Source organism: Tamandua tetradactyla, chromosome 26 (assembly GCF_023851605.1).
Source record: "Tamandua tetradactyla isolate mTamTet1 chromosome 26, mTamTet1.pri, whole genome shotgun sequence".
Lineage (NCBI taxonomy): Eukaryota > Metazoa > Chordata > Mammalia > Pilosa > Myrmecophagidae > Tamandua > Tamandua tetradactyla.
The window spans coordinates 31898246-31911663 of NC_135352.1; positions in this window are offsets into that span (position 1 = coordinate 31898246).

Consider the following 13418-nt stretch of genomic DNA (forward strand, 5'->3'; position numbering starts at 1 on the left):
CCTCATACCAGATGTGTGCGTGGTGAGACTCATACCAGATGTGTGCGTGGTGAGACTCATACCAGATGTGTGCGTGGTGAGACTCATACCAGGTGTGTGCGTGGTGAGCCTCATACCAGGTGTGTGCGTGGTGAGACTCATACCAGATGTGTGCGTGGTGAGACTCATACCAGATGTGTGCGTGGTGAGACTCATACCAGATGTGTGCGTGGTGAGACTCATACCAGGTGTGTGCGTGGTGAGCCTCATACCAGGTGTGTGCGTGGTGAGACTCATACCAGATGTGTGCGTGGTGAGACTCATACCAGATGTGTGCGTGGTGAGACTCATACCAGATGTGTGCGTGGTGAGACTCATACCAGATGTGTGCGTGGTGAGACTCATACCAGGTGTGTGCGTGGTGAGACTCATACCAGATGTGTGCGTGGTGAGCCTCATACCAGGTGTGTGCGTGGTGAGATTCATACCAGATGTGTGCGTGGTGAGACTCATACCAGATGTGTGCGTGGTGAGCCTCGTACCAGATGTGTGCGTGGTGAGCCTCGTACCAGGTGTGTGCGTGGTGAGACTCATACCAGATGTGTGCGTGGTGAGACTCATACCAGGTGTGTGCGTGGTGAGACTCATACCAGATGTGTGCGTGGTGAGACTCATACCAGATGTGTGCGTGGTGAGCCTCATACCAGATGTGTGCGTGGTGAGATTCATACCGGATGTGTGCATGGTGAGACTCATACCGGATGTGTGCGTGGTGAGATTCATACCGGATGTGTGCGTGGTGAGATTCATACCAGATGTGTGCGTGGTGAGCCTCATACCAGATGTGTGCGTGGTGAGCCTCGTACCAGATGTGTGCGTGGTGAGCCTCGTACCAGATGTGTGCGTGGTGAGCCTCATACCAGATGTGTGCGTGGTGAGATTCATACCAGATGTGTGCGTGGTGAGATTCATACCAGATGTGTGCGTGGTGAGCCTCATACCAGATGTGTGCGTGGTGAGCCTCGTACCAGATGTGTGCGTGGTGAGCCTCGTACCAGATGTGTGCGTGGTGAGCCTCATACCAGATGTGTGCGTGGTGAGATACAAATCCTACCAAATCAACGCACGGAGGTTGTAAGAACATATCTTTATGAGAACGTGGCCATGGAAAACTGTGGCTCTCTTAGAACCGGTGATCTAGTCCCTGATGGCAAACATCTGTTAGTGAGTGATTTTTCATGCCTAAAAAGTATATGATAAGCCATTTGTAGGCTGTTGCAAACTCACTCCTGACTTTGTAGCTTAGAGAGTAATACTAGAGAAATGTCACGCTCCCATCTCCCCACGTGAGCAACGTCTACAGATAGTTTCTGTTCATTTAACCAAAAGAACCAGAAGATTTTCCATACTGGACTTCCAATTATCACCTAATCTTGATGCAATAGGATGGTCAATGTTGAGGCAACAAAGGTTCTAAAGGAGAGGGAGCAATCTGGGAACACAAGTATTTATTTTAACAACCAATAAAATTCCTAAGTAGATATCTATAGAAAAGTGTTTTGAAGTCAATAGTCAGCTACTTACTTACATGAGCACTAGTGACAGGCTCACGCCCAAAGCAGACCAACCTGGCTCTAGCAAGGTACTGATAAACATTAACCAGATGGCCCAAGAACAGAGATTTAGTCCCAAATAATTCTGCAAAAAGTGACATGAAAGAGTCATTTTAATCAATGAAATAGTGTGTCAAGCAGAAATGTTTGCCTGGACCCCAAATCACTAACTTCATTAGTTGAACAGTAGAGATCAAAAAGAAAATCAAAACAATTACTGAAAGAAAAGAAAAATGAGACTTATTATTCCCCTCTCTCCCCAGCACCTTGTGTTATTTATTACTAGTGCTAAGTTAGAAGTTCTATTAAGCTTATTAGCTCTTTTGGACCATCACAATGCTATCCATTATAACATTGCAATAACATATATTTGAAAATTCTTATTGATTACAGTGACATCATGGCCACAGTTCAGACTGCTTGTCACTCATGAAATCATATTCCCATATAAAATGTCATTTTGCAGTGTCTCAAGCTTTAGATATTGGTCAAAAGAGTAAAGATTGGAAGGCAACTGAAGAAGTAAAAATAGAGGTCAATATACATTAAACACTGAGCTTCATTAGTCCTGTTCATGACCTGTCCTTTACTTCCAAATATCTGCATGCAAATATGATTTTAAGGACTGACAAGCCATCCTCTCTGTCTCCAGAGTCTGTGCATCTGCCCTTGAATCGGCAGTTGTGGAGGTTTTTTGGGGCCCAGTCCCAAGCCTTGCTCTAATGCTGGAGTCAGGGAAAGCTCAACAAGATGGTCACACCAGAATGTCACCATCTTTGGGTTACTGTTTCAAGGTTGAAAGTATTTTTGTTAGAGAGGTTAAAGTTTTAAAAGCGTGCCCCTATTTGCATATGGTGCAATATTATGGTTGCCCTATTTTGTGAAACTCATTTTAAATGTCAAAATCTCATAGAATTTCCATTTGTAGTAGAGCCACTTTTAGTATGTGTGTATGTAATGAAACAAAAATATTGACTTAAATACACTATACTTCAGAAGTGTTTTAGGTGGATTTGCATTTTGTTTATCATAACATGTATATGCTGTAAATGGTATTACATGGAGACAAGCTATTTTATTTAGCTTTGGGAATATGCCATATGTATACTAAGTCTGATATTCCTCTAAATATCTACAACTTTCAGGTTGGAAACAACAGACGTAAAGAATCATAAATGTTGAGATTCAGATACACCTGGATTTCAAAGGTAGGTTTTATATATATATACATGCATATGCTCATATATATTACCTTGAATAAGTCACTTAACTCCTTTAACTTCAGTTTTCTAATTTCTAATGGTGTCTTGGGGGAATTAAATCATGTAATTTAGGAAAGCACCTAGCACAATACTTGGCCCATTGTCCTTATTTCCTAGCCTTTCTTTTTTAAAGGCTTGAAATGTTCAGATTCTGGATATATGTGTGACAGCCTGGATTGACTCAGAATATACATCAGAGAACAAATATTCACTCCACAGAAGGATTCACAGTAGGATTAATTTACACAGCAAATGGGCAAATTGTGCCAGTGCATTTAATATACTGCTCAATTTGCAGATTTCTCCCACACGCATATACGATAAGAGGCCTGTCCTTTGACTAGGGGTGCGTGCCACGAGAGAATGGTTTTCATGTCTGATGGGATGCCTCTAATAGAAAGTATGATTTAAAACATGCTGATGCTTATTAGAGACTGAAAAGGTAAATGGCTTTGTGAACACGGGATCAATACTATAATAATCTGTTTGAGGTCATTATAATGAGAGTTGTTTGTTGGTTTACAAGGGGAGTATATATTGAAAAATTTACACCAATCATGCAGTGGCACAAAACAGTCCTGCTATTCCTAATTGCTACTTCGTCTTCTCTCTTTTCTGCGTGGTAGAATGCATTTTCCAAACGGCAGCGTGTGGCTCTGCTGCAGACACCACAGGCAGTGATGCTGGGAATTTTGAAGCGTCCTGTACATTAGGAAGCTGCTGTTGGGCTGGAGTGTACAGGCAATAGTAAATGCCAACGTCTTTTATTTTCTCTTTCTCCTAAACACCATCTCTGGGGCAGTTTCTCTCTCCCTCTCTTGATCCTTTCTTCCTTCCCTCTTTCTTGTTCTGCCTCCCTGCTTGGCACACTGGGGTACTGTCTCCCATAATACATGCCTGATCTTCAGATGAACAATTTACTCATCTTGATCCTAGAATGTCCACCTTTAAGTTTTTTACCCCTTACAACAGTGTGAAAAATCTCAGAAAACAATTTCCAGAGAGGTTTCACGCTATTCACTCAACAGGATAGCCAACAGTCAACAAACGTCATTACATAATGCATAGAAAAGAAATCATTTTATTACATTTAATTTAATTCATTTTATGGTTTTGGTTTTGAAAATGGCCTTATTTATTGGCTGTATATTATTGCTTGGCTGGTTCTTTGAAGACTGATATTATCATTGCAAGACCTACCATTTATTGAGAATTTGCTTTGTGACGCATAATGTGACAAGCTGTTTATGCAATTATATTTCAGGAACATTACTATGATTAAGAACTATTTTTATCCTCATTTACAGAGAAAATTAAAGTTTAAAAAAATTAAATCGATCTAAGATTGCAGTTACTTAACAGCAAGCCAGCATTCAAACACAGTTCTAGGTCTGTAAAAATCATTTCTTGATGGTAACTATTTTAGACATTTAAAGTAGCACACACCTGGCTTAAACAATGTTGTGAGGAGATCTGTGAAAACTTACTCTCTGTAGTATTTGCTTGACAGCAATTAGGAGAAAAGTGAATCCCAAATCAGGAAATAACAATGTATTGCATTAAACTGGTGAACCAATGCACTCTTGATTTTCTTGGTTAAATAACTATAAAATTATATTTCTTAAAGCACATATACAATTATATAAAATTTATATATGTTTTATATATATAAAATTTTATTTCTTAAACTGCTAAAGTATAGAAACAGGAGACAGTGCTATGCCCATATGTTAAGCACCTAACTTCAGGACAAAGGAGGACAAGTGTTTGATTGTAGCTGATTAATATGCAATTGAAATAAGGAACAATTCAAAGTTTTCCTAAAAGGGGAATAATACAATTGTCTATCTTAATAAAAGAAATAAACAAGTTCACTGATTAATTAGCAAATATAAGGGAGAGAGAGCACTGGAGTCTTGGCCATTTTCTGCTGTGTTTCATTCCAGAAGATGGTGGAGTGATATCGGTAAAGATAACGGTAATGCTGAAACACCCTTTGAACCATCATGGCGCCAGGAGGCCTACGTGCAGTACAGACCCGCTTTCCTTCCGCTTCCTTTTCCCCTTCTAAGTGGGACCCGGGGGTGGTGGGGCAGAGGTGGGTCTTTTGATAAGATTCCCAGGAACTGCTGTTTGCAGAAAAATTAGGCGAGGTTTTTAAATGGACAATTTTTAGACTGACGCTTTTCATTCTGTGGTTCCTTCTATGTTTCCTTGCTCCAATTTTAATTATCACTTAGCGTAAACGTACTGGATATGTACTTAGCAACTCCTCATTTCCCCTGTGGGCCACACTGTGGGTTACAAAATACAATTTCCATTTTGTCTGCTGATGGCCTAAATAAGGTACACACAAAACAAGGATGGGCTTCTTAATTTAGCAAGATAAGATGTTCATATAGCAGGGGCCCTGGGGGTTAGATTAGAGGAGAAAGAGAAATAGATTCTACCTCAGTGGAGTTGAATAATTTCTAAAAGATTTAGCACAAAAGAACTGGGCCATCCCACGCAATGAGCACTTAGAAAACTCTAACAATAACGTAGTAATTTTTCATGCTTTAATACAGAGATCCATGGCATACATGCCATTATATCTTATATGATATTTTAAGCACAACTATCAAAGGAACAAAATTGCTAAAGAAATATTAATCATGCAAATGTCATGGCCAGGTTGTATTAAAAATATCCTGGGCTATAAAATATATGACATACAGATCATACTCTAATATGAAAAACATAAAACAACCCAAAATTGAAATAATTAACTCCCATTTTTATAGTGTATTTTTCCTACCAGTGAATTTTATTTTGTTTCTGTCTTTCTTCCTCAAAATACATGATCCCTTTCCATTCCATGCCACATTTTAAAGCCTGTATATATTCCAAGCCATGTTATTATTAAAGTCATCACTGCCATTAACATCAGCAAAATTTAATGAGTGCTCATTATGAGCTAAGTGATAGCAACCCAGAAAATTACACAATATGGTCAAGATTTAAGAAGTTAGTGGCACAACCACTGCAAGGGAAAAAAAATTAGTCATTGAAGTTTATGGTACTAAATATAATTTGATAAATTAAAGATTAGAGTATCACATTTTTCTGTTTTTTTGTCCTACATTTAAAATAAATGTTTAAACATTCCATTCATTATGCTACAATTTAACAAGAGCCCTTAATCAATGAAATAATTATCCTATATTAATTGACCCATTGAATTGGGTTCCCTTGTACATATGAAAATCTAATTTGGCCACTTAAAGCATCTCACATTCTTCATTCATTCAGCAAATATTTATTATTCCTATATAGAGACAATCACTTAAGTGAACAACGAGCAAGCAGTGTACACGTTTCTTAGCGAACTTATATTTTAGTGAGGGAAGAAAGATTATTAGTCATTACAGTTACAGGATGTGTAACAAATTTACAAGATGTCAAACGGTAATAAAAAGATGCAGAAAAATAAAGCAGGGTAAGGGCATAGAAAGTGCTGGATGTCAGGGAGGGGTTGTGAAGCACTGTTTATTTTACTTAGGGTTGTTAGGAAAAGCTTCATTGATTCAGGTTTCACTGAATTTGAGTAAAGAAAAACCCGAAGGAAGTGCTGTTCACGCAGGAATACAACTTCACAGCTTTGAATTTACTTTGACTTTTTTTCTCACATATTAGAAAACACCCCTTTTCCCATAACAGTCACAATACCCAACTGGGACTGAGTTTTCCAAAGTGGCTATCTCTATGATGAAATGTCTTCTTGGTGTTTGCTTGTGAAGATACAGGATCCCAAAACTTCAGAGTAATGAGTTTATTATGCTTACTACGTAGAAGTTTATCTTAGATATCTGCCATTTTGATTGCCTGACAACAGTTTCTCCAACTTCTCTTTGAAGGATCTCAATTTTCCTTGGGGGAATTGAGTGCCCCCTGATTTAAAATTTAACCCAGACGTGGCCCATTAGCATGGCTCATTTCTCCCCTGTCTACATAAGTTGACTCTGGATATGCTTATGATACAGGACAGGTTGTGCCTAATCAGTAAGTGTCACTCCACATACAGCTGGTGGAACGCTAGAAACAGGCAATCTCTTTGCAGAGTTTCCTTAGCATTTAAGAGGCCTGCAGCTCCTGAAGCTCAACTCGCCACCATGGGAAAAGTGTCTGAAGTAAAGCCAACAGAGAGAAAGATCCAATAAATGGAGAGAAAGTCCCTGCAACATTGTTTCAACTGCTAGATCCAACAACTTCTGAAGACATTACAGGTGTGCTTTTCTTTAAGAGATCCAATAAATCACCAACTTTTCATGAGTCTGTTAGGATTGCTTTTCTTATATTTGTAATGTAAAGCCTCATGGCTAATACAAAGAGCGAGTCTTCTCAGTTCTATGTATTATGCAGAATTTTTTAAAGGAAAGCCAAAGCATTTATGGCACAGTAAGAATGACTACTTCACTATCATCTGATCAGCCTGCTCTCAGCATTTCTTTGTGATGAATATCATTTGGTTACCTCTGAGTAGCATAAACACTTATGACTCAGCTCAATAAAAGACTTTAAGTATGAATACACTTCCTTAAATGTGAAAAACTTACCTAGTGTGGGAGTAAGGAAAGATGAAACTAGTCCATTTTTCATTCTAAACAGACAAATCTCAAGTCATTCTGACTTATAAGCCTCTTAACTATGGCCAAAATCAAGGAAAAATAGTGTATAAATCTTGTGGGGGCTGTTTTCCCCATTCAATATAAATACATGGGAGTTACGAAATGCCCCTTCCCCAAACTTCATCTTTAACACCTGTGGCTCGAATGTAGCAATTTATTAAAGAAATTACTTTTAAATATCTTTCATTCCTATTACTTTTCACATCTTCCTTGAGCAACTGTTAAAATAATGTATATATTTTTTACCATTGTTCCCCCTTATTCAATTGGCAATGCTATCTGCAAATAAATAATTGTTCATCCACACCTGGAAGAGGTTGAAATTTTCCTAAACAATATATTTGTAATTGGGCAATGATGGATTTTGAGATAAAGCATTCGGCAATAGGACAATTTCAGCAAATAAAAAAAAAAAAAAGAGCAGACTGAAAAATAATAGATTCTAACTCTGAAAGAAACAAAACATAAGTCAATTGTTAAGATTAGGAACATATATCTCTACATAAAGCTATGTAGTCTCTTCCTTTCCTCATTTCAGCCTCTGTAGTAAAATGCTCGCAGCACTTGCAGTACCCCGATTGCAGCAAGATTACAAGACCTGCTCAGCCTCCCCACTGCAGAGCTATTTCAGGCACCATACTGATCCCCCGGCATTGGCCATCTCTTTAGAACACCCCGCTGCCATTCCCAGCCATGCTTCCCTGTCCCCTTTAAAAACTACCTCTACCCTAACAACCAGGCTAAAAATAAGAAATAAAATGGTTGGAACAAACGGAAAATATATATTTAATTCTATTCAATAGGCAGGCACTGCTGAAGTAGGTTATGCCTCTGCACTTGGATTTGGGTGCATCAAATATGTCCACTTTTCACGACATGGCTGCATTAGAGAACTGTCCACAGTTACATCTCTGATTTCTTATGAATAGTTTTATTCTCATTAAAATGATTCCCAGTTACATGTCATGATCTTTTACGCATCCACCCACGGTTTATAGACGTGCGAATATCGGCGGGCCAAGCCCCTTTCCCTTCTTCTCTTTTCCTGCCATGCAAGTCTCCCCAGGTGCCCAGTCCCGGGTGCGGGCAGCAGCCCCCCGCCCCCGCCCACCGAGCAGCTGGCAAGCGCCCGCCGCGGGCTTCTTGTGCATCTGCGAGGGGACGGCGAGCGGATGCAGCTGCGGGAACCCTCCTGCCTGCTGGGCTCACAGCGAGGAGCCCCAGAATATCAGACGCAATTATATTCAAGTGTAAGTACAAAAAGTCATTTGGACTCTCCTATAAATTATTCTAGCTGCCATTTTGGATTACGCACACTACGGCTTCTTTTCATTAGCGGTGATAATTGAGCAATGACTCTGCATGTGCTTAAATAATAGCATGATTGATGGCGAATTTACCTGTCTTGCTTGTAACATGCTCCCACATAAAGGGAACGTTTTCTATATTTCCTTATCATCTTCATCATCTTCAAACACAACCTACTCAAGGCGAGGGGCTCTTATGGCCTGGAGACTCCCTAACACAGACTCTCTCGACTGGCCCATCAGTGTCCTTATGTAAGCTCTTATTAATAGGAAATAAGATCAAGCAATGGTATGAAAGAAAAGAAATGTAAATTGCTGTTCTTTCCTTGTGTAATTACACCTCATTATTTTCTTCTCACCTATCTTTTATCAGGACAAGAGATTTAGAGTGGCGAATTTGTGATATTTTTTCCATTAAATTATTTTTAAAGCACTGCCATTAAAATGAGGAGCAAAAATAATCAGCCAGAGATTGAACTGAATTAGGAAAAGATAGCTGCTTTTAAAAATCCTTTCCAGTGTGTCTAACAGTGCCATTCTACAAAGTACTTTCCCAGCAGCTGGCCTATATTGCGTTAAAACCACTGAAAAAAGACAATTTATAATTAATGGTAAGACCTTATGTGTAGTAAACAAAATACCTTCATTAACTTAAACCTATAAATTATAGGTGAAAATAAACATAAGATATATACACATATACACAAATATATATACATATACATACATATATCTAAACATATACATATACGCTTATGTATATATATATAGAGAGAGAGAGAGAGAAAGAAAGAGAGAGTGCATATGAGACTGCCCAGAAGAAAAACAGGTAAAAACTAAAGTGTTGCATTTCCTTTTCTCTCATATATTTTGAGAATTTTAAAAAGTGCTAACTGTAGTAAAACTTAGAAAAAGTCATGACTAGTGGGACAGCTTTTTTTTTTAATGTTTATTAAAAGAAAAAGAGACTTTGTTAATGTGCTTTCCTTATTAGTTTAATTATGTGTTGGCAGAAGCCCATTCTTGGACCCCTGTAGGCTTACTAGTCCTGGAAAAGCTTTCTTCTCTGGTCCCCTGAGTAGGCTGGTGACAACTGAAAACATGCAGGTAAAACTAACACCGAATGGTCATTTCAGAGCCAATTTTCTGCGGTGGCAAAGACGTGCAGGCAGGTTCATCTCGCGCTGCTTGCTCCAAGGAACTTCTCCAGCTGAGAACCCCCTCCCTCTCACCTGAGACAATAGAAATTTTCAGAGAATCATTTACAGGGATTATTTTATTTTCATTTTCTTTTCCTCTTAGTCTCCTGCAAGTTGTATTACATCCTCTCTGGCCAAACTCATAAGGCAAAACCAAAATTTACATAATCCAGAACGTCAGTAAATTCATATTTCTTTTGGCCAAACAAATCACCTGTTTTCTCGATTAGACTCATATCTAAATAAAACGCTCTCTGACACCCTAATAAATACCAGAGTAGTGGATATTTACCAAATCGCTCAATGGAAAAGCCAGCAAGAGAGTGAAGAAGGAGCCTTCTATGATTGAATTTTAATATATTAAGGTATTAAAGATAGGTGACGTTATTCAATCTTCACGGGGATAACATTCCTGGTCTAGTATCCCCTACCTCATTTTATAGTTGTAAAAACCTAAGCTCAGAAATGATAAATACTTTATCCAAATTACATGACTAGTGATAGAAAGAGCCTGAATTCAAACTCAAGTCCGAGTTCAAACTACAGGTTTTCCTCACGTTATTATCTATGGCACATTGCAAAACACCTGGCATTCATGACTAGTTTGTACCTAGCTAGAGTACTTCTAGCTGCTAGAAATGAGAGAAGAAACAAGTCTGTGCCATAAAATGCATGTTCATGCCTATAATTTAAAGAAAAATATCTCTTGGTGTTAGGAGAAAATTTGACTATTTTTCTTTATGGTAATTAATTTTTTTTTTTGTATGCTGTGTGGCAGGGTCACATTTCATTCTTTTTCCATGTGAGTATCCCATTGTTGCAGCACCATTTGTTGAATTATTGTTTGTTTTTGTTGGTTTCTTTTGTTTATTTTGGGAAGTACACAGGCTGGGAATCAAAGCCAGGTCTTTGTATGGCAGTTGAGAATCCTACCACTTGACAACCCTTGCACCCACTATGGCGATTTAATTTTAATGCATCATCATCAGCCATCACCGCTTGTCTAGTTTTAACAAAAGTAAGAAATCGAGAATCGCGAGAGAATCTGAAATATAGACTAAAAGACAAGACACAAAGCCCAAATGTTGACATTCGTAAAATAATGGTGAATGATAACAAAAGGATGTGATGACACCGGGACAACAGCAAACGGTAGAAGGAGATGCTTGATGATGCTTTGCAGTCCTCTCTAGAATGGCACAATAGAGATGGTCCCAAACCCAAATAGGGCTTCCCACAATTCCTGCCAAGCGTCTGATAAGATCGCTGGTCAGTCCCGCCACTCACAAACATGTTGGCCACGTGTCCGTTCGAGCTCAGGCTGCCTGACCTGCTGGCAGGGCACCCCTCCCGACCGAAACCCTGAAGGCACCTCACGGCACCCACACCCTCAACTGGCAGGTGCGGTTTGGGGGAAACCCGGCTCTCCCACTTCACTAGCTGGGTGACCTCTGTCCAACCGTTCTCTCTGTGCACCCTCCAAGACCACCCTTTTGCGCTCAGATGGTCACGTGGCGCTCAAAGCCAGTAAAGCACGTGGGAACTTTGTACGATTGCAAATGCTATTGAAATGCAATCATTATTGTCACAGCTGTTTTTTGTTTTTCTGAAACACCTGGCCCCCAGGAGGCACACTCTTTTTTTTCTCCCCTGTTCTACAAGGCCAGACCAGTTTTGCTCCACAGAGAGCCGGTTTCTATGATTGATCATTGCCTTACATGGTTGGTAACATAGATCTATTACCGTATTTTTAGAAATCAGTTGTAAATATGAGGTTTGCCGTGTAAGAAGTGTATGCGGAGAAGAGCGCGTGTGCTTTGAACTCATGAGAGGTGCAATTATCTCTAAATGACTTCTAATAAAGGTTAAAAAAAAAGGGAGGTAAAAATATCTTGGGGCAGGCAATGAAATGTCTAGAATAGTGCCATTTTAATAATCAATTATTCAAATATTTCTTCGTCAGACTTTGTAATGAGCTGGCCTCCTTTAACAACAAATGCCACCACTAAACAAAGAAACAACAACAAAAAACTTGGTCACTCAGTGCTTTTACCCCTTTTCTTCTTTTAACATATATTCTTTCTAATTCCTCCTGAAAACATATCATAAACACTGAGCTCTATCCAAGAAAAATGCCGGCCTCAACCCTTCCAAGTCTCCTACACCAACAGAGCATCACAGGGCTTTAATTTAGGGATTTTTTTTTTAGTCTTTCATCTACAAATTTGTGTTTTCAACCCATTTCCTACTGCCCAATGTCACTCTCAGCAACTGTTATTTTTTAAAACTTGTTAAAGGAGATTGTTAAAGGAAATTAAATTTTTTTCTTCCCGGGGTTGGCCAGAAAAGAAGTAAAAATTCAGACTGAGCCATAGCTCCATCTCCTGGAAGTGCATATCACTAGCAACAACTAAAGACAAAGCAGCCAGGACATTTCCTCACTGAAGGGCTCCTACTCAGATCTCACATGCTAAGGAAGATTATTCCCTACTCAGGTGGAGTAAGAGCAGACTTCTTAGGAAACCCTCAGCTCCTGGGGGAAATACTTAGCTTGAGCACGAGACCTGGCATCAAGGTATGCAGGTATGCATGGGAGAGCCAGTCTGCAACAGACTAAGAAAACAGAAGCAAAATGAAATCCTCCTATTGACATACCGAAAGCACAAATTATTTCATTTAGCTCATGTTTTAGAATTCAAACCTTCATTTAATGCTACTTTCTTTTTTGAGTGCAAAATTACAACTTGTGCACGATACCTAGATTCTGGGAAACTATGCTCTGTTCTTTATTTTGCTCTTGAGCATCTGCTTTTCTATTTTTATGCCAGAAAAATAAGATTTGTTTATGTAAACCTTATTATAATTTTGCATATTTATGTATCTACCTCAAGTCTTAAGGTATTTATTTGCTTGCACAGCTATTTTAAAGTTTTGAAATAGATACTGTCCATATTGTATATTCTTACTTAGAAAAAAAGATCTTTTTTCACTGCTGCCAGTTACTGTTGTCAGTTGTGTCTCTTTAAGAAAACTTAAAACTATGCAAAGTTTGAGGGGCTCAGATTAGGGCCAAATATATAATAGAATCCCCTAACCTTCTCAGTTCTACCTTGTGCATCATTGATACTTTTATTGCAACATATGGAATTTAAAGAATGTAAACTATGCTTGTCAATATGGATCAGCTATTTATGGACAGATAAAAGTAAGCAAAACCAGCAAATGATTGAGAATTGTTTTACTCTCCTTATGTTTTTTTTCCCATATTATGTACACCATAGAAGCAGAACACACACTTGCTTTCAATCTACTCTATACTCCTTAAAGTTATTCTGAACAGAGAGTGAGGTCAAATATGATATAACTGGCTTCAAATTTGGAAACAGAAAAA